Here is a 20,457-nt window from a genome sequence, read left to right as displayed (position 1 = left end):
GGGCATTTTTTCTTCACTTTCTTTCTTTCTTTCCAAATTCTTAATCTGTTTCAATGATCTACCACATCCTCCCCTTTGCTTTCCGAGGTTTCCTCGACTGCCAACCCTTATTTCTGTGTTAATTTCAACGAGCCCCTCATTTCCTATTCTGATTCGCTACATGCATAGCGAGGGCCTCTGTTCTGGCAGTCTTGTTGCCAAAGGGAGCTTAAGAGGGTTCAAAGCTGGTCGACCACTCTGGACATGTCGTAGACACTCGAGTCACGACCCGGGGGTTAAAAAGAAGGTCCCCTTCACCCCGATTAGTCCGAATGGCGCTGGCTACCACCCCCAAGCACAGGAAACAAACATACCTAACATAAATACCCCAGAAAGTGAATGGGAAAATCGCCCCGCCGGTAGCGTAGTGGTTATCGCACCAGACCGGTATTCTGGAGGTCGTGGGTTCGGATCCCACCTGGCGGGCATTTTTTCTTCACTTTCTTTCTTTCTTTCCAAATTCTTAATCTGTTTCAATGATCTACCACATCCTCCCCTTTGCTTTCCGAGGTTTCCTCGACTGCCAACCCTTATTTCTGTGTTAATTTCAACGAGCCCCTCATTTCCTATTCTGATTCGCTACATGCATAGCGAGGGCCTCTGTTCTGGCAGTCTTGTTGCCAAAGGGAGCTTAAGAGGGTTCAAAGCTGGTCGACCACTCTGGACATGTCGTAGACACTCGAGTCACGACCCGGGGGTTAAAAAGAAGGTCCCCTTCACCCCGATTAGTCCGAATGGCGCTGGCTACCACCCCCAAGCACAGGAAACAAACATACCTAACATAAATACCCCAGAAAGTGAATGGGAAAATCGCCCCGCCGGTAGCGTAGTGGTTATCGCACCAGACCGGTATTCTGGAGGTCGTGGGTTCGGATCCCACCTGGCGGGCATTTTTTCTTCACTTTCTTTCTTTCTTTCCAAATTCTTAATCTGTTTCAATGATCTACCACATCCTCCCCTTTGCTTTCCGAGGTTTCCTCGACTGCCAACCCTTATTTCTGTGTTAATTTCAACGAGCCCCTCATTTCCTATTCTGATTCGCTACATGCATAGCGAGGGCCTCTGTTCTGGCAGTCTTGTTGCCAAAGGGAGCTTAAGAGGGTTCAAAGCTGGTCGACCACTCTGGACATGTCGTAGACACTCGAGTCACGACCCGGGGGTTAAAAAGAAGGTCCCCTTCACCCCGATTAGTCCGAATGGCGCTGGCTACCACCCCCAAGCACAGGAAACAAACATACCTAACATAAATACCCCAGAAAGTGAATGGGAAAATCGCCCCGCCGGTAGCGTAGTGGTTATCGCACCAGACCGGTATTCTGGAGGTCGTGGGTTCGGATCCCACCTGGCGGGCATTTTTTCTTCACTTTCTTTCTTTCTTTCCAAATTCTTAATCTGTTTCAATGATCTACCACATCCTCCCCTTTGCTTTCCGAGGTTTCCTCGACTGCCAACCCTTATTTCTGTGTTAATTTCAACGAGCCCCTCATTTCCTATTCTGATTCGCTACATGCATAGCGAGGGCCTCTGTTCTGGCAGTCTTGTTGCCAAAGGGAGCTTAAGAGGGTTCAAAGCTGGTCGACCACTCTGGACATGTCGTAGACACTCGAGTCACGACCCGGGGGGTTAAAAAGAAGGTCCCCTTCACCCCGATTAGTCCGAATGGCGCTGGCTACCACCCCCAAGCACAGGAAACAAACATACCTAACATAAATACCCCAGAAAGTGAATGGGAAAATCGCCCCGCCGGTAGCGTAGTGGTTATCGCACCAGACCGGTATTCTGGAGGTCGTGGGTTCGGATCCCACCTGGCGGGCATTTTTTCTTCACTTTCTTTCTTTCTTTCCAAATTCTTAATCTGTTTCAATGATCTACCACATCCTCCCCTTTGCTTTCCGAGGTTTCCTCGACTGCCAACCCTTATTTCTGTGTTAATTTCAACGAGCCCCTCATTTCCTATTCTGATTCGCTACATGCATAGCGAGGGCCTCTGTTCTGGCAGTCTTGTTGCCAAAGGGAGCTTAAGAGGGTTCAAAGCTGGTCGACCACTCTGGACATGTCGTAGACACTCGAGTCACGACCCGGGGGTTAAAAAGAAGGTCCCCTTCACCCCGATTAGTCCGAATGGCGCTGGCTACCACCCCCAAGCACAGGAAACAAACATACCTAACATAAATACCCCAGAAAGTGAATGGGAAAATCGCCCCGCCGGTAGCGTAGTGGTTATCGCACCAGACCGGTATTCTGGAGGTCGTGGGTTCGGATCCCACCTGGCGGGCATTTTTTCTTCACTTTCTTTCTTTCTTTCCAAATTCTTAATCTGTTTCAATGATCTACCACATCCTCCCCTTTGCTTTCCGAGGTTTCCTCGACTGCCAACCCTTATTTCTGTGTTAATTTCAACGAGCCCCTCATTTCCTATTCTGATTCGCTACATGCATAGCGAGGGCCTCTGTTCTGGCAGTCTTGTTGCCAAAGGGAGCTTAAGAGGGTTCAAAGCTGGTCGACCACTCTGGACATGTCGTAGACACTCGAGTCACGACCCGGGGGTTAAAAAGAAGGTCCCCTTCACCCCGATTAGTCCGAATGGCGCTGGCTACCACCCCCAAGCACAGGAAACAAACATACCTAACATAAATACCCCAGAAAGTGAATGGGAAAATCGCCCCGCCGGTAGCGTAGTGGTTATCGCACCAGACCGGTATTCTGGAGGTCGTGGGTTCGGATCCCACCTGGCGGGCATTTTTTCTTCACTTTCTTTCTTTCTTTCCAAATTCTTAATCTGTTTCAATGATCTACCACATCCTCCCCTTTGCTTTCCGAGGTTTCCTCGACTGCCAACCCTTATTTCTGTGTTAATTTCAACGAGCCCCTCATTTCCTATTCTGATTCGCTACATGCATAGCGAGGGCCTCTGTTCTGGCAGTCTTGTTGCCAAAGGGAGCTTAAGAGGGTTCAAAGCTGGTCGACCACTCTGGACATGTCGTAGACACTCGAGTCACGACCCGGGGGTTAAAAAGAAGGTCCCCTTCACCCCGATTAGTCCGAATGGCGCTGGCTACCACCCCCAAGCACAGGAAACAAACATACCTAACATAAATACCCCAGAAAGTGAATGGGAAAATCGCCCCGCCGGTAGCGTAGTGGTTATCGCACCAGACCGGTATTCTGGAGGTCGTGGGTTCGGATCCCACCTGGCGGGCATTTTTTCTTCACTTTTTTTCTTTCTTTCCAAATTCTTAATCTGTTTCAATGATCTACCACATCCTCCCCTTTGCTTTCCGAGGTTTCCTCGACTGCCAACCCTTATTTCTGTGTTAATTTCAACGAGCCCCTCATTTCCTATTCTGATTCGCTACATGCATAGCGAGGGCCTCTGTTCTGGCAGTCTTGTTGCCAAAGGGAGCTTAAGAGGGTTCAAAGCTGGTCGACCACTCTGGACATGTCGTAGACACTCGAGTCACGACCCGGGGGTTAAAAAGAAGGTCCCCTTCACCCCGATTAGTCCGAATGGCGCTGGCTACCACCCCCAAGCACAGGAAACAAACATACCTAACATAAATACCCCAGAAAGTGAATGGGAAAATCGCCCCGCCGGTAGCGTAGTGGTTATCGCACCAGACCGGTATTCTGGAGGTCGTGGGTTCGGATCCCACCTGGCGGGCATTTTTTCTTCACTTTCTTTCTTTCTTTCCAAATTCTTAATCTGTTTCAATGATCTACCACATCCTCCCCTTTGCTTTCCGAGGTTTCCTCGACTGCCAACCCTTATTTCTGTGTTAATTTCAACGAGCCCCTCATTTCCTATTCTGATTCGCTACATGCATAGCGAGGGCCTCTGTTCTGGCAGTCTTGTTGCCAAAGGGAGCTTAAGAGGGTTCAAAGCTGGTCGACCACTCTGGACATGTCGTAGACACTCGAGTCACGACCCGGGGGTTAAAAAGAAGGTCCCCTTCACCCCGATTAGTCCGAATGGCGCTGGCTACCACCCCCAAGCACAGGAAACAAACATACCTAACATAAATACCCCAGAAAGTGAATGGGAAAATCGCCCCGCCGGTAGCGTAGTGGTTATCGCACCAGACCGGTATTCTGGAGGTCGTGGGTTCGGATCCCACCTGGCGGGCATTTTTTCTTCACTTTCTTTCTTTCTTTCCAAATTCTTAATCTGTTTCAATGATCTACCACATCCTCCCCTTTGCTTTCCGAGGTTTCCTCGACTGCCAACCCTTATTTCTGTGTTAATTTCAACGAGCCCCTCATTTCCTATTCTGATTCGCTACATGCATAGCGAGGGCCTCTGTTCTGGCAGTCTTGTTGCCAAAGGGAGCTTAAGAGGGTTCAAAGCTGGTCGACCACTCTGGACATGTCGTAGACACTCGAGTCACGACCCGGGGGGTTAAAAAGAAGGTCCCCTTCACCCCGATTAGTCCGAATGGCGCTGGCTACCACCCCCAAGCACAGGAAACAAACATACCTAACATAAATACCCCAGAAAGTGAATGGGAAAATCGCCCCGCCGGTAGCGTAGTGGTTATCGCACCAGACCGGTATTCTGGAGGTCGTGGGTTCGGATCCCACCTGGCGGGCATTTTTTCTTCACTTTCTTTCTTTCTTTCCAAATTCTTAATCTGTTTCAATGATCTACCACATCCTCCCCTTTGCTTTCCGAGGTTTCCTCGACTGCCAACCCTTATTTCTGTGTTAATTTCAACGAGCCCCTCATTTCCTATTCTGATTCGCTACATGCATAGCGAGGGCCTCTGTTCTGGCAGTCTTGTTGCCAAAGGGAGCTTAAGAGGGTTCAAAGCTGGTCGACCACTCTGGACATGTCGTAGACACTCGAGTCACGACCCGGGGGTTAAAAAGAAGGTCCCCTTCACCCCGATTAGTCCGAATGGCGCTGGCTACCACCCCCAAGCACAGGAAACAAACATACCTAACATAAATACCCCAGAAAGTGAATGGGAAAATCGCCCCGCCGGTAGCGTAGTGGTTATCGCACCAGACCGGTATTCTGGAGGTCGTGGGTTCGGATCCCACCTGGCGGGCATTTTTTCTTCACTTTCTTTCTTTCTTTCCAAATTCTTAATCTGTTTCAATGATCTACCACATCCTCCCCTTTGCTTTCCGAGGTTTCCTCGACTGCCAACCCTTATTTCTGTGTTAATTTCAACGAGCCCCTCATTTCCTATTCTGATTCGCTACATGCATAGCGAGGGCCTCTGTTCTGGCAGTCTTGTTGCCAAAGGGAGCTTAAGAGGGTTCAAAGCTGGTCGACCACTCTGGACATGTCGTAGACACTCGAGTCACGACCCGGGGGTTAAAAAGAAGGTCCCCTTCACCCCGATTAGTCCGAATGGCGCTGGCTACCACCCCCAAGCACAGGAAACAAACATACCTAACATAAATACCCCAGAAAGTGAATGGGAAAATCGCCCCGCCGGTAGCGTAGTGGTTATCGCACCAGACCGGTATTCTGGAGGTCGTGGGTTCGGATCCCACCTGGCGGGCATTTTTTCTTCACTTTCTTTCTTTCTTTCCAAATTCTTAATCTGTTTCAATGATCTACCACATCCTCCCCTTTGCTTTCCGAGGTTTCCTCGACTGCCAACCCTTATTTCTGTGTTAATTTCAACGAGCCCCTCATTTCCTATTCTGATTCGCTACATGCATAGCGAGGGCCTCTGTTCTGGCAGTCTTGTTGCCAAAGGGAGCTTAAGAGGGTTCAAAGCTGGTCGACCACTCTGGACATGTCGTAGACACTCGAGTCACGACCCGGGGGTTAAAAAGAAGGTCCCCTTCACCCCGATTAGTCCGAATGGCGCTGGCTACCACCCCCAAGCACAGGAAACAAACATACCTAACATAAATACCCCAGAAAGTGAATGGGAAAATCGCCCCGCCGGTAGCGTAGTGGTTATCGCACCAGACCGGTATTCTGGAGGTCGTGGGTTCGGATCCCACCTGGCGGGCATTTTTTCTTCACTTTCTTTCTTTCTTTCCAAATTCTTAATCTGTTTCAATGATCTACCACATCCTCCCCTTTGCTTTCCGAGGTTTCCTCGACTGCCAACCCTTATTTCTGTGTTAATTTCAACGAGCCCCTCATTTCCTATTCTGATTCGCTATATATATATATATATATATATATATATATATATATATATATATATATATTTATTTATTTATTTATTTATTTATTTATTTATTTCCAATACTGCCAGTCTCATTCCGAGACCATAGCAGGTGGGCATACAGATGGTACATGCAGGTGGTACATAAATAAATATCAGCGCAGAAAACAGAAACAGGAATGTAGTGAAATGACAGTCATACAAAGTATAAGAGCGAAAAATATACAAACTTGTTTACTTTTAATTAGATAGGAAGAATACGGAGCTGAAATTCTTGAATAACACACTTGAAAACTTACAACATGAACACACTCATAAGAAAAAGCATAATCAAGTCACGCTTTTTAACTTAAGACAAAGAAACCAACACCAAAAAGAAGAGAAATTGTGCATGAAATCCAGTGGTACACAGGCAAATAATAGCAAACTTGCAAACACCCCAGTTAACACTTATATACTCCACTAATACGCTTTCACTGGTGGCGCAATGCCGCTGGGGATGCGAGTGTTGCCGCATTAACAGAACATATTTTCTAATTTTGGTGCAAAGTCAGATACCGATTTCGCATTAGTTAAGGAGGGATCTAAACAGTTCCATTCCCTTATTGCAAGTGGAAAAAAGGAGTGCTTGAACGTGTCATTGCGGTAGGAGTACTCTTTCAGTGTGTGTGAATGTTTGTGCCTGGTAACGCGGGAGTCTGATGGACGAATATACAATGATTGGTCAATTTTATAATGGTTGTGAAGTAGCTGAAAAAGAAATTTAAGGCGCACTTGTTTTGCTCTAATCGCAAGTGTTTCGAGGCCAGAGCTTGCTAACATATTTGTGGGAGAATCAGAGAATCAATATACACCATGAAAGCCCCTTGTTTCTACTAAACAAAACTGTGCAACTGGTCGTAAGCTCCTCTTGTTTTCCGTAGTTTATTTTTGTATTTGCATAATTTAATACGGTACTATGGCTACCGCGCTTATCCCTGTTCCGCCAAAGGAACTCTTGTAGTGTACTCAGTGCTGCTATTACTTCCGTGCTTTGATCGGACAGGTGGGAAAGGATCGGAAGTGCTGTTTTATTTCTTGAAAAGCGCTCATATTAACAAGGCGTGATCAGCAAACACAGGAATTAAAGCGCACGTACAACATAAGCAGATAGTGGAGAAGTTTGTATTACAGGCCACCGCGTAGCGAGAACGAGCTGAGCAAACCAACGCTTTTGTTCGGCCATGTTCCTGAAAGATAAACGCCTTGCTCTAATGTCAGCGTAGTTAAGCTTTGTGCTCTGAACACATAGCCAGACACATTAGGACCGTGGTGCCGTGAACACACAACAAAAAGGAATATCATACGAGGTACTGAATGGTGCCGGAAATGAGATATGAATGGCCCTATTGACCCCTGCTAACAAGAGCGAGCAATTCCGCTTCGGCGCTGTGCAAGCCACTTCAATCGCAAAGTTGGAGTCCCATCTAGCCGTTAGATAATTACGTATGCCGTTTGATATTTGGCTTCTGTTATTTGGCCCTTTCGGAGTGTAACTGAGCGTTGGGCTCCATAAAAAAACACTTTATTCTATTTCGCTGGTTCCGAACAACCCGTAGAATTCATCGATCAGTGAGTCGTTTGTAGCGTCAGGGAGTAAAAAGCTGAAAGCGGAATGAACGAATGGCTTTTTTACGAAGAGAAACAAAGAAGCTTGTTTGGGGAAAGATGAAGGTTGTTGGGAAGGGGAGCGTTGATGTTCATGTAGTTACTTGAGGTTAGCTATGTCACCAGTTCACGTGCGTACTGCACATACAATCTTAGCACCCTGTGAGGGGTGCGTGCTTTATACCCAAAAACACAAGAAAAAAATAGAGCATTGAAAATACAGTGCAAATCTGCATACTCGTTTATATACAAGCTTATGGTGGTGAAATATAAATTCTTCATAGAATATTTTGTTAACATTGGAGATATTTTAGTTGTTTTAATGTAGCCGTACCACACTAGCAACATAAATATCTGCCAGGATCCACTACCAGGTAATTTTCTCATTAAAATATTACTTTTATCGTGAACCTTATTTTTGAAGCAGTGGCTCCGTGTTCTCTTGACATATTTGAGCGTGGTCTAGAACACGCGGAGTCGTTGTACGTTAAATCTATTTCAAGAAAAACACAAGCGAGCGGCGAAAAACAAGATTTGGCATTTGGCGTAACAGTGCTGCGATCAGTAGGCGAAAAAAATAACTGCCATTTTCTCTCGCACTTCTCCCATTATTGCTAAGCTCAAGGACACTGAAATTCAATTTCGGAGCCCGTGCTACGTAAAGCATGTGACCATTGGCTTTTAGAAATAATGTCGTTTTCCCGAAGCCAAATGAAGGCTCGCGGGTAGAAAAGACACGACAGATCCGGGAGTAGCGGACTCCGAGCGCAACGCCAGTGTTTGTTTATTTAAATGTCTGCAAAAAGACGATGATTGGGAGCGAGCTCACAGCGGGCAACACCACCGCTGAGAGGAAGAAAGCGGCGGCAGCCGCAAAAAGAAAGATTTCCCATTGTTTTTATATCAACCGAAGTCGACGCCTTCCACCCTGCCGGACGTAATCGCTGCTCGCTCTATTCTTTCTCTCTGCGTTAGATATATAAACACAATGCTAGGAAAGCTTATTGTGCGCCAATGTTGCTGCACTTTCGGTTTAATTCGCGTAGCCACTGTTCGGGTGAAACGGTGGCGGAGAGCTGGCGTTATTTGTGTTGCTGAGGAAATCCAACCCGCGGTCCTTTGTGTATTCTTATCGATGGTGGCATAGTGTTAGGCCGTGGCAGATCACCCCGTTCTTTGCCCCGAAGTTTTTCAATGTATTTGAATTGATCACTGGTGCGTTTGTGTTATCTCAGTGCCCTTTTACAATTACCGCCACGTGATTGGGACACGCCGGGAGCGCACCAAAAAAGTGTTCCCCTCGTTCAAATATTTCAAGTGAACACGCAGCCCCTGCTTCAAAAATGTCCAGCCCATTGCTACGGAATTTGGCAAGGCATCAAGTTTGAGAAAGCACCTGATCCTAGCCCTTTCACCCATCACATTATCAAGTCAAACAATTTTTCTTTCCTGTTCGGGCGAATGAAAATCTTCGCCACCCTCCCGCAAATTCGCCTTGGGGCACGCACTGCGACAGCACACCTGTAAAAATACAGCATCTAAAAGTGACGCACTTCAAAGTAACAAGAGCACAGATCAGAGCCCTGATCTTTAGGCGTGTCTGATGAAAAAAAATATGCTCTCATTGACTGCCGTGCAGTATTTTGTCTGTTACTGCGCCCTGATAGACCAACTAGATGTAAAAAATTGCAGCATCTCCACTCCGTGGATGATGGCGAGGGTGCGGAGTACGGGGTCTCGAAATGACATCCAAGATGCGCCCCGAGTGACATCCGATTAGCACCCTGACCGTCATTCGATTTGAGCCGTGAGTTGCACCTCCGTTATTCCATAAATGAAAGTGCAACTCACGGCTCAAATGGAATTTCCCTTGATTTTCACTTGATGGTGGTGTGCGCACGGATGGACGCGGACGGACATTGGGAGGTCCTAAGGTACTCCGCACCGTTACAGGCGAGGGAGTAAGCCGTTTAACTCTCGGGTGCTAACTCACGGTCGTAGCCCAGTGGGTAAGACGACTGACCCTAACTCTGCCCTAACCAGGCAAAGGCTCGAATCCTGCCGATGCCTGTGTGTTTCTTTTGAGATGGTAAATGCTATGCGCACGGACGTGGACGGACATTGTGCGGTCCTAAGGTTTGATTGATTGTGGGGGTTTAACGCGCCGACGCAACGCAGGCGATGAGGCGCGCCGTAGTGGAGGGCTCCGGATTAATTTTGACCACCTGGGGATCTTTATCGTGCGCCGAAATCTCGTACACACGGGCGTTTTTGCTTTTCGCCTCCATCAGAAAAGCGGCCGCCGCGGCCGGGAATCGAACCCGCGACCTCGTGCTCAGCAGCACAACGCCTTAGCCACTGAGCCACCGCGGCGGGTGTGCGGTCCTAAGGTACTCCACACCTAAAAGTGGGCTACAAATGCCTGTAGAGAACTTTGCTACCTGCAATATTTGGTTTTGTCTTCTCTTGCTGTGTTTTGTTTCTCTGATGCGCATTGTTTGCAGCAAGAGGCTGCTTTAGCTCAGCGTCTTAGCAGCCTGCTTGCTGCGGGAGTCACCCGAAGGGAAACGGAGCGATAACGGCAAGATGTAAATCCATGCTCCCGTGGCACTTAGACTGAAAGCAGTTGCCTTTGTTCCTCCCTATAGCTGATATTTTACCAGATCTTACTAGCCATTTCTCGCTGTCCCTTGGAGCAAACGTTCAGTTACCACTAAACCGAATATAGCATGGTATCGGAGGCCCAAGCAGAAAAAATTCCCGCTGAATTGCGGAAGTACAACGCAAAAGTACAAAAGCTAAAATATTACTTTGCGACGCCCTCTGCAGTAAAACACAGCCTCTTTAACATTATCCTAAATTTCACCTTTTGATGGAAAAACTGGCGCGCTGCAGGATTGTATTTATTTTGCTTTTAGAGATAATTTTCTCGCAATACTGCTGCCGTGTACGCGTAAAGGCGGATGTGAGTTTGTGCGGTTTACGTGCGCTAAAATCAGAATTTCCAAGGAGATTAGAAGGCTGTTGCGTTTCAAAGAAATGGTGTTGAAAACGTAGCTTTTCAATTTTATTGTAGTTTTCCAGCGTTACTTTGTACAATAGCATTCGCATGCCCCACTAGCTACGTTTCTAAATTTCCATAATGCAACCAGTTTTGTTGAAGGGGAGGTAAAGCTGTTTTGTTTGGCACTCTCAGAAATACGATCAGTTTGCTCGGGCACAATACAGCCCGTTTACCAGTCACTGATTTCAAGGGAATAAATTTGACGAATCACGGCGCGCGCTGTATGATTTTGCGCAGAAATGGGCTCTGCGCTGCAAAATCGTTCTGTGGAAAACTTCCATGCTTGCGTGACTTTGGAAATCTAGGCTGGCGTCGGTCGCTGGTTTCGACAAATATTTTTTTACAGGGCCTGCTAGGCTAGGCAGGAACGAGACAGCGTGTCGCTAGCATTAAGTCTTGCCACCGCTGATTCCAAAGACTGCACGCGCACGGCTGTGTGCTAAAGCTACTCCTTCGTCGCCTTCAGTCTAACCACCAAGCACGATGCCCTTGCATGTGTAATGGGACAACGCATACTAATGTTTTCGAATGATATCGCACTAACGAACTCCTCATTAACGTACTTTAATTGATCGATAGTAGACTAGTATTCGAAGCGCATTGCAGTAAAGGAGACCATGAAAGGTACTTATAACACAGTAGTTCTCAAGACAAGCCCCCGCAAAATGCGAAATTGAACACAAAAAACAACTATTTCGGGGGTATTGGGTGGTTTGCATTAATATGGAATGTGTCCCCGACTGGAAAGGTTTCCTGGACGCGCCTCCAATATGCGTCTTTGCAAACTCCTCCGGAACGCGTACGTGTCCTAAGACCCACGTTGGGGTCAAGCGCACAATTTCTTGGTACCAGAATATTTTCTGCTTCATTTCCTTGGGCGCGCTGCAAATACCTTTCGCGGGAACTAAGCTTACGCCTCATTTCGCCAGCCATTTGGTAACAGCGCTCGTCCTGTGTGTCTTTTATGTAGTCTACATTAACTTCTAGCGCTTCTACTTAAGCTTCATCAGCCACCCACGCATCGGACTAACTAAGATGCGCTTAAAGAGAAAACAGACCAAATGGCTAGCAGGAGGTAGGGAAGCATTTAGTGTGTTATGTCTGTGGCCCACACTTTGCATCATTGCATGTATTGGCTGGCCATGGGCTTGAAGCGCGGGTTTTGGTAAGGCGGTACGTTGCGCCGGCGCTGTTACTGGAGGTGGGTTGGAAAGGGTTTGCTGAAAGAGCGAAAATCGGCCGCTTTGATATTTTCCTAGTTATTTTAGCTCGGAAAGCGTGCCTCTTCAGCCTTGCTTCCGCAGAGATGGCACAGGAATGCAACTACGTCCGCACTCCTATCTCCTGTGAACCGTGGTTGTCGATAATGCATACAACGTTGTCATGAAGTTGCTGTTGAAGTTCGCATTCAGTTCTCTTTTTTAACACGACAGCGTTACAAGGTTCGCCCTGTGATTTTTCCTGGGAACTAGGCGTCCGCAGCCGCCGTGCTCCTCAACCGTGCCTATCATGCGTCTACGGAAACTATGTCATCACCGCAAATACGCAACGACGACGGCGGCAGCGAGAAGCGAGTTCCCATGTGCACCTGGAATCGAACCCAGTGATAACTGGAGTGTAGAAAAGAGTATGCGTGCTGTTAGGCGCACCGACAGTGATGCTATGGCGGAGAAGAAAAAAAAAAGGTAGGCACTTTCAGCAAGTGCTCCTCCTGCAACTTAAAGAGAAGCTTTTGGTCTGTCTGCCTGTCCCTCCATCTGCATGTCACTGGATTCAGCTGTCCGACTAAAAGTTCAAAAAATGCGTCATTAAGGAGTTATATAAGCAAAACTATTCGAGACTACAAAAACTGGTGGCACGTGTCTAACATGCCAAGAGGGGTCAGCCAAAAGAAAATGTTGCGCACATTTGAACAAAACAGAAGTACACAATTAACAGTAGCAGCATTCCTTTAATTTAAAATAGGTGTGGGTTTAGTTACTGCGGTAAAAAACTCAAAAAATGCGTTATCAGGCGAGACAAATAACAAGATGTCTTCTCGAGCTGTTCCAGGAACGGTGCAAATAAAAGGTTCCTACAGATGGTGCTCGAGCAGTACGAACACAGGAAAACAGAATCGAGTTCAGCAAAGTTCAATTTAGATTCGTCGTGGGACGAGGGAGAGCGCAGAAGAACAATGGGATTAGTTGGAGGAGAGAGAAGAGAGGATGTTACGCGGCAGACGGCTGACGCCTTCCGATGTTATTTGCGGCGAAGCAAGCAGATACGAGACAAATCTTTTCAAGTGGATTTCAGCTTTCGTGCAACAAGAGTAAGAAAATGTATGGCAACCTACTAAGCAAATTCCAACAAAAGTTCCAACAAGAAACCTTGTGGCTGTTGCAATGCTTTGATACCCGAACATGAATCTACTTGAAGAGGTCAACCAGCAACGACTTGAGTATATGACCTGATAATATGATCTATATAGTTCTGCTGTCCAAAGAGCGAAACAGATTCTTGGGTCACTTGCGGTCTCCTGTGAATAATTTATTACTCCTCGGTGTCACTTAAGAAGTAGGTTGTGTTCCGCACTAGTGACTTGGCTAGGGTAAACGTGTGAACTTTCGCCACAACGGGCTACGGAGCCGCCGCCATGAATGCCTCAATGAAAAGGGGCCTAAGATCTTCTCCCGTTAACATTGAATGTATTAATCCATGTTATCAATTCGCTGCGCGAAAGGTTGACATTGTAAGAATATTTGGCTCTTTTCACTACCTTTAATTCTTCAATAGAGCACATCAATCCCGACCATTCCGTGGTTGTGCAGGTTACCTAAGCAAATTGGCCTGTATGAAGAAAGTGGCCTGTACGCCGCTATCACTGTATAGGCCCGGCTAAAGCACGCATGTCCGGTAATTGTGGCTTTGGATAGTGGCTTGCGCTAAAACATAGCCTTCTGTATAACGGCTTGTGCCTGCTCAGTGCCAGAAATTCCGCCGTTCTCTCTGGTGGCGCACTAATCCCAGGTTCTCCTGTGTTAGCGAGGGCATGGTCAACATTTGTCTTCACACGTGGCAACAATGGGTGGTTTTAAAAAAAGTTGTCGAATCCCTTTACAAACAAAATATTTGTGTTGTAATCTCTTGCACTGACGGGCAGCTTTATTCAACAAAAAAGGTATAAAAATTCACGAGGCCTTTCACAAAGCAGACAAATAAAACTTGACTGCGGTAATTGCTGAAGAGATGGTCTTTCTTGGGCTACCTTGTTCGTTTGTAAATAATTTAACGCAAAAGTTTATATCTGCGTTTCACTAGATTCAGCCAGAAACGGTACGGGTGAGTTCGCTAGTGGGTTTGTGACCAACTGGGAATAGATCGCTTATTCGGTATCTAATTGGTGATGGAAGAGTGAGTGTATCAGGGAGAAGTATAGAGAGGGACTAGCTTAGTGCATGCTGAATACTGAGTATCGCCTTGAGCTAAAGCTTGAAGTCGTCCTTCTTTTTGAGCCGCCCGGCATTGCCGATTACCGCGTCGTCAATATATCTACTACATGCGCGATGGCACCATTTCGTGGAGCAGCGGCGGCGGAGAAATAAAGGGAGGAGGAAAGTGGGCGCGTACCCTTTCGGGGACCGTTATTAGATATTAGCGGCAGAACGAGACTGAATGGACTCGTCAGTAAAATGGTTTGGACTTCCTTAAACAAAATTTAATTCGTATGACTCAATTACCACTAAACACCGAATCAAGCATAATTATTTTTCGCTTATCAACTCCCTATATTGTGGCAGAAAAGTTAACTGTCTCTTTTCGCAATGAAAACCATGAGGTCATGCATACATTTTGCTGGGAAACTGCCGTAGTGAACCCAAAAGGGCAAGCGTGCAGGCGGAAACAGTACACTGAACGCAGTTTAGTAGTTCTGCGACGCCACGCATAAAGCTGAATTCGGTCTTTAATACTCGCTCATAAAGTTCAAGCTCGCCGTTTTGCGGACTTTTGTAGCTGGAAGACGCCTTCGCGTAGCAGACCACGCCGAGGTGTGTTTCACATCACCTCCGCCTGAAACAGCAGTTCGCAACGGCATGGCCATCGAAAAACCTGGGAACTCGGCGCCCCCACAGTGAACGGGCTGCTGCAATGAATTTCGGGGCGATAGAGCAGGCACTGTAGGTTATATAGGAGACTATGGCTAAAAGAACACACTTGATTGTGCTTTGCGACCCCCTAATCTAAGTACTAGATGCGTTTATTTACTACATTCTGCAAGCATTGAAGATTTCGAACAAAAAAGCTGAAAAAAGTGTTCTAAGATCCCTCGAAGCCCGCGTTTTACTTTCTCTTGCCCGAAAAAGTCATAAAATTATAAGAATGAAACTTTTCACCAATTTCACCAAAGAACACACAGTACTCACCTGTCGACGCTCATGGCGGCTATCGTGAAGGCGGATGAGGCCAGGGTCAGGTTGGCCAGGAAGTTGCTGAACACGCAGTAGGGCTGCCCGAAGGCCCAGTGGCTCTCCATCATGTACACCAGGTTGAAGACGGCGTTAAAGGTGGCCGTCGACGCGTCTGCCAGCGACAGGTTGACAAGAAAGCAGTTGGTGGTGGTGCGCATGCTGCGGTGCGCCAGCACCGCCCACACGACCAGCACGTTGCCCAGCGCCGCCACAGCCACCACGGAGCCGAACAGGAGTGCGTACACCAGCTGGGCCCACCACGCCAGCACCCACTGGCGCTCGCTGCCCACCTCCACCACGGGCGGCTCCGGCGACGTCCCGACAGGCACCGCCGGCCAACCCAGCACTGATTCGTTCCCCATGGTTTACGTCGGAATTGGGCCACGGGCTGGTTTACACGGCCTGCAACTTGCAAAAATCCGGCAAACCGACGGTTAGCTCCGCATCTGAAGTGGCGAAAGCGTAGCATATACACATATAACAGGGTATAGACTCGGGAGCACGAGGTGGCCACGACTGACCCCTCGAAGTCACGCCTGAAAAAAGAGTACCATTAGCGAAAACTTTTTTTTTTTGGGGGGGGGGGGGGGGGGGGGCGAGCTGCCTGTGTTCCGTGGTACGCTATGCTATTAACTTCCTACTTTATTCATTGACTAAGCCCCGTACGAACACAGAGCTGCTTTGTTTTGGTACTGCACTTTTACTGACTACTCCAACTCGCAACTCCATCGCTACTGCTACTCGTTGACTTGATTGATTATGAGGTTTAACGCGCCGACGCTACACCGTCGATGAGGCACGCCATAATGAACGGCTCCGGATTAATTTTGACCGCCTGGGGATTTTTAGCTACTGCTTCTCGTTCTGAAGATGGTGTACTGCTATCGACAAATCATAGAGCGTCTTCCCAGAATATTATCTTCTCGAGTGGGGGGCTATTTTATGGAGAGGATAGCAGTTTCAACAAAAAAAGGAAACGAAAAAAAGGTGTAGCACGAACTATAACTTCCTCTGCTTGATAGGTAGCTTGAACGAATAGTGGCTCTTTGGTTGGATCGCATTGCATCACATTGGATGCAATGTCTAAATTGCTTCGAATAAATGCTCAAAGAAAAATTCGGAGGCGCCAAAACGCAACAATTCAGAAGGCTCCCTGTGTTTTAAAAGTCGAATAGCTATCTGGCCTGCCCATATGCACGTCGTTAAACCAAACAAGAAAACCCAATAATGTGTTCTCAATTTTATTCCGGAACACGGGCTCGGAAGGTAAAGTTAAAAAAATGACCAGCCTGGGCATGTACCTACTAATAAATATACATTGCCCTATTTGGTTTGTTTAAAACGCTCCATGTCTACGTACTTGCCCGCGCTCCTATACGTTCCCCAGTCTATGCGTATAAACACTATCAGCAGCCTTCTCTGCTGGGCTCATGCACCCAACCAGTTCCTTACTCATTGCTAGATAACCAGTATGCAGTGCTAGATAAGTCTCGAATTTTTTGTACTCTTTCTTTTCACCTAAAATTCATTGGTTAAAAGTTTCATTCTTATAATTTTATGACTTTTTCAGGCAAGAGAAAGTAAAACGCGGGCTTCGAGGGATCTTAGAACACTTTTTTCAACTTTTTTTTTTCGAAATCTTCAATGCTTGCAGAATGTAGTAAATCAACGCGTCTAGTACTTAGATTAGGGGGTCGCAAGGCACCTCAGCCAAAAGTTAGTTTTATGCCCATTGGATAACTCAGAAACTCGCTCAAAAGATTTTTCTCTCTTTTCCCGTCTTGGCGTTCTTCGAACGCTGGAAATACGTAATTACATTGGTGCAGCGGCTGTCGGCCGGCGCTCCTTCAGTTGCAGCAATGACCGCATTCGATAGCCGCTCTAAAATGAAATCCATTAAAGCAAAGCAAAAACGGAAGGGGTATCGGCTGCGACGAGCAAATCACGCAGTGCCGCTACGGGATGGCGATGACTATAGCTTTCGCAGACGTGAAAGCTATAGCTTTTGGGAGATGTGAAGGAAATAGTGAACGCGTTCCTCGGGACTGTTGCAGAGTCCCTTTAAGAAAACATGTTTAAGACTACCTGCGTCGCTAATACTCTGCCACGTCGAGCGGAGCATTAACAATACGCATCAATACTTATCCTTCATCATTCTTAGTGATTTTACACGATATTTTGCAGAATAAAACTATCGGAGCAACTCAAATCATGACGTTCTCCCCGCTGCTTAGAGCTTGCAACTATTCACTGGGGTGTCGTGCGTCGTGTGCTGCCACATCCGCCATCGCGTGTCAGTGCTGCATTAATTAGAAGGCATGATTGCAAACTTCCAAGTGGCATCTTATCGGGCTGTAACCGAAATAAATATTTTGCATGGGTGCGTCGCCCCTTCTTGAAATACTCCGGTATTGGCCTCGCTGGCTGAATGTGACACATGGGCGAAAATAAAATTTGGTGCGTTGTCAGACAGTTATGGGACCGTAGAACAAAAAAAGTTCTAAATGTTAGTCTTTCAAGTACATTGAGAGTGCGCTACACTGCAACTACTAGTTGGCGCCTAAAATAATTGTCATATGTGCTCTAAAAATTGGTTCACACTCCGTTCGTGTAGTGGTTCTACAGGGTGCGTGTGGCATGTAAACATAAGCCTTTGTAAACATTTTTAGGCCATGACAAATGTTTCCGAGCCATCATAAATCCAATGCACAAACTTAACGTTCCGCTGTAGCCTAATTATTTCACCATAGAAAAACGGAAAGTTTTTGAATTCTTTGACATAAGAAATTTCCATCTCACTCGAGACGTAAGCTGGTATTCTGAGTTTTCTGTAGCCTATGAACTTATGGCCGGGGCAGGAAACTTTTGGCAAAGGCTGTACTTCTCGCTTAAAAAATAAACATTTGGCTCAGGTTCAACTCGCGTCACGGCCAAGACAAAGCTCATCTGCATAGACATGAACCATAACAGAGCGAGCATGTTCGTTTATCTCCTTACTAATGGAGGGACCATCAAAGACACAGCAGTTCCAACCAACTGATTGATTGTAGGTTTTTAACGCGCCGACGCAACGCAGGCGATGAGGCGCGCCGTAGTGGAGGGCTCCGGGTTATTTTTGACCACCTGGGGATCTTTAACGTGCGCCGAAATGTCGTATACACGGACATTTTTGCTTTTCGCCTCCATCAGAAAAGCGGCCGCCGCGGCCGGGAATCGAACCCGCGACCTCGTGCTCAGCAGCGCAACGCCTTAACCACTGAGCCACCGCGGCGGGTAGTTCTAACCAACTACCTCCTAAACAACACAAGGCAGCGTTTTAACGTAAAGGAAAAGAAGACGTCGAAAACAAACTAAACGAACCTTCCAAACCCAAGAATAAAATTGTTAGTATTTTTCGTAGGCTGCAAAGTTTCGATCCGAATTCACCGTAACCCACCTTCCCCACTGCGAAAAGTGATCGCAGAGCCAGGTTTATTAGCACGAAAAACTCTCTGAGCGGCTGAGCGCCAGGTTTCTAGGTACTTCACTCAGCTTACAAACTATCCCTGACCTTGTGGAGGAGTGGAGCGCTCTAGGGCTGGATGTAACAACAGTACAAAAACCCAGGAGCTTGCTCTGTGTCACTGCAATTTCCAACACATTCCGGGACATAAACAACAAACATACGTTAAACAGAAACTAATATATAACGAGGGAGCTCCTCGATATACAACAGTAATCGTTATCAAGGTGCATGTTGAAGCCAGAAGGCAGTCCTGTCCAGATCATCTTCTCTTTACTCTGCCACCGGTGCTTCTGTCGCCTGTTCCAATTACGGTTATTGGAGTTCGGCGAAACTGACGTGGGTGTAAACGTTGCTTTTAATCGCACGGAGATGCTGTACCTCGATTCTATGGAAGCCTCGACCGATGCCGCCTTGCTTTGCACGGAGACGTCGCAGATCGTCTGACCTTCGGTGTTTGGAGTGATTGTTGGAGTTTTTTTCTTGTTTTTCTTGAGTCCTTTTCACGTCGATCCTTTGGAGCATTCATTTTTTTCCTATTGGCGTGTTTTTATGGTCTGTAAATTCTGTATTGAATTATTTTCACCTGTCCCACGGGAAGATTGCCAGTTTGAGTGTTTACGCGTCGTTCTTATCTACGTCGCCTTCGGTCCCCTCCTTTGGTAGATCATCCCGTGTCAACCGCTTTGGCAGCCGCAAATATATTACTTCCTTTTTGGCTTCAAAGTTATCTGTGGCCGCCGTACCTGACATTGAGAGATTCGCTTTATGATCATATAATTGAGAACCTTTTTGGCCATGCCTCTGTGTAGTACCGCTTCTCGAAAGATGGTCTTTTTTTAGGAGCGAAGCCCCCTAGGGGCTCGGGCTGTCGGCGTCTCCTGTTGTTGCCTCCTGTTGTTACGGCACTAAAACACCGGGACACTCGTTTTCCAACGCATCGCGCTAGAACGTAACGTGTACTAAAAGAAAAGTGTATACTGGATAAAACTGGTTCAAACTGAACTAAAATGATTTAAAGGTTTGTGGAACGCTCCATGTCCGCTTCAGCAATCGTCGAGCGCCAACAGATGCTGTTTGTAGACGGGTTGTAATGTGTGTTGCACTCAAGTACCCACCGGCTCTCGACGCTAGGCCTGGCCAGGTCGCCGGTTCGGTTGAAGCAAGTAAAGGCATACTTACCTGGTGCCGGGGCCCCGTTGATCACCTAGGACCACGCCAAAAATTTTGTGCAGTGTGTAGTATGACCATGTTAGATGCAAACTGATTGGATAATTTTCTGTTCTTAGGGCAGCGCTGTTATCAGTAGTCGCTGCGCCCTGATATGTGGGTTATAATAAATTCTCTTTACCAGCCCCCTAGGCCGAGGCGCGGGCATTGCACTGCGCTCACGTTGATCCCTGCCACTGCGCCAAAGTGGGGCAGATGAGGCATGCAAATTGCTTAAGTCCGCTTCGACGCTAGAGATCTTTAATACACGAGTACACTGCATGCTTCGCTCGTTAAGATGGCCCGTTTTTTCCGCCGGTGAACGCCGTGCGCCATTGGCGAGCGGACAAGTGACGTGGAACCTCGTCCACGTTTTTGTCTCTGTGAATATTCTGTGAAAAGCGACAAGCTTGC

The 20,457-nt window shown here is 47.1% G+C and overlaps 1 pseudogene; it reads right to left on the bottom strand.

The window, feature by feature from the left end:
• The window catches only part of LOC144159252 (tachykinin-like peptides receptor 86C pseudogene), a 56,459-nt pseudogene extending 40,731 nt beyond the window's left edge, over window positions 1-15,728 (bottom strand).
• Between the last annotated feature and the right edge of the window lie 4,729 nt (window positions 15,729-20,457).

This window comes from Haemaphysalis longicornis, unplaced genomic scaffold (genome assembly GCF_048455015.1).
Source record: "Haemaphysalis longicornis isolate Haplotype H1 unplaced genomic scaffold, Haemaphysalis longicornis Haplotype H1 scaffold_1, whole genome shotgun sequence".
In the NCBI taxonomy this organism is placed as follows: domain Eukaryota; kingdom Metazoa; phylum Arthropoda; class Arachnida; order Ixodida; family Ixodidae; genus Haemaphysalis; species Haemaphysalis longicornis.
The sequence above is the reverse complement of the archived record's forward strand: the minus strand, read 5'-3'. Positions and strand labels throughout refer to the sequence as shown.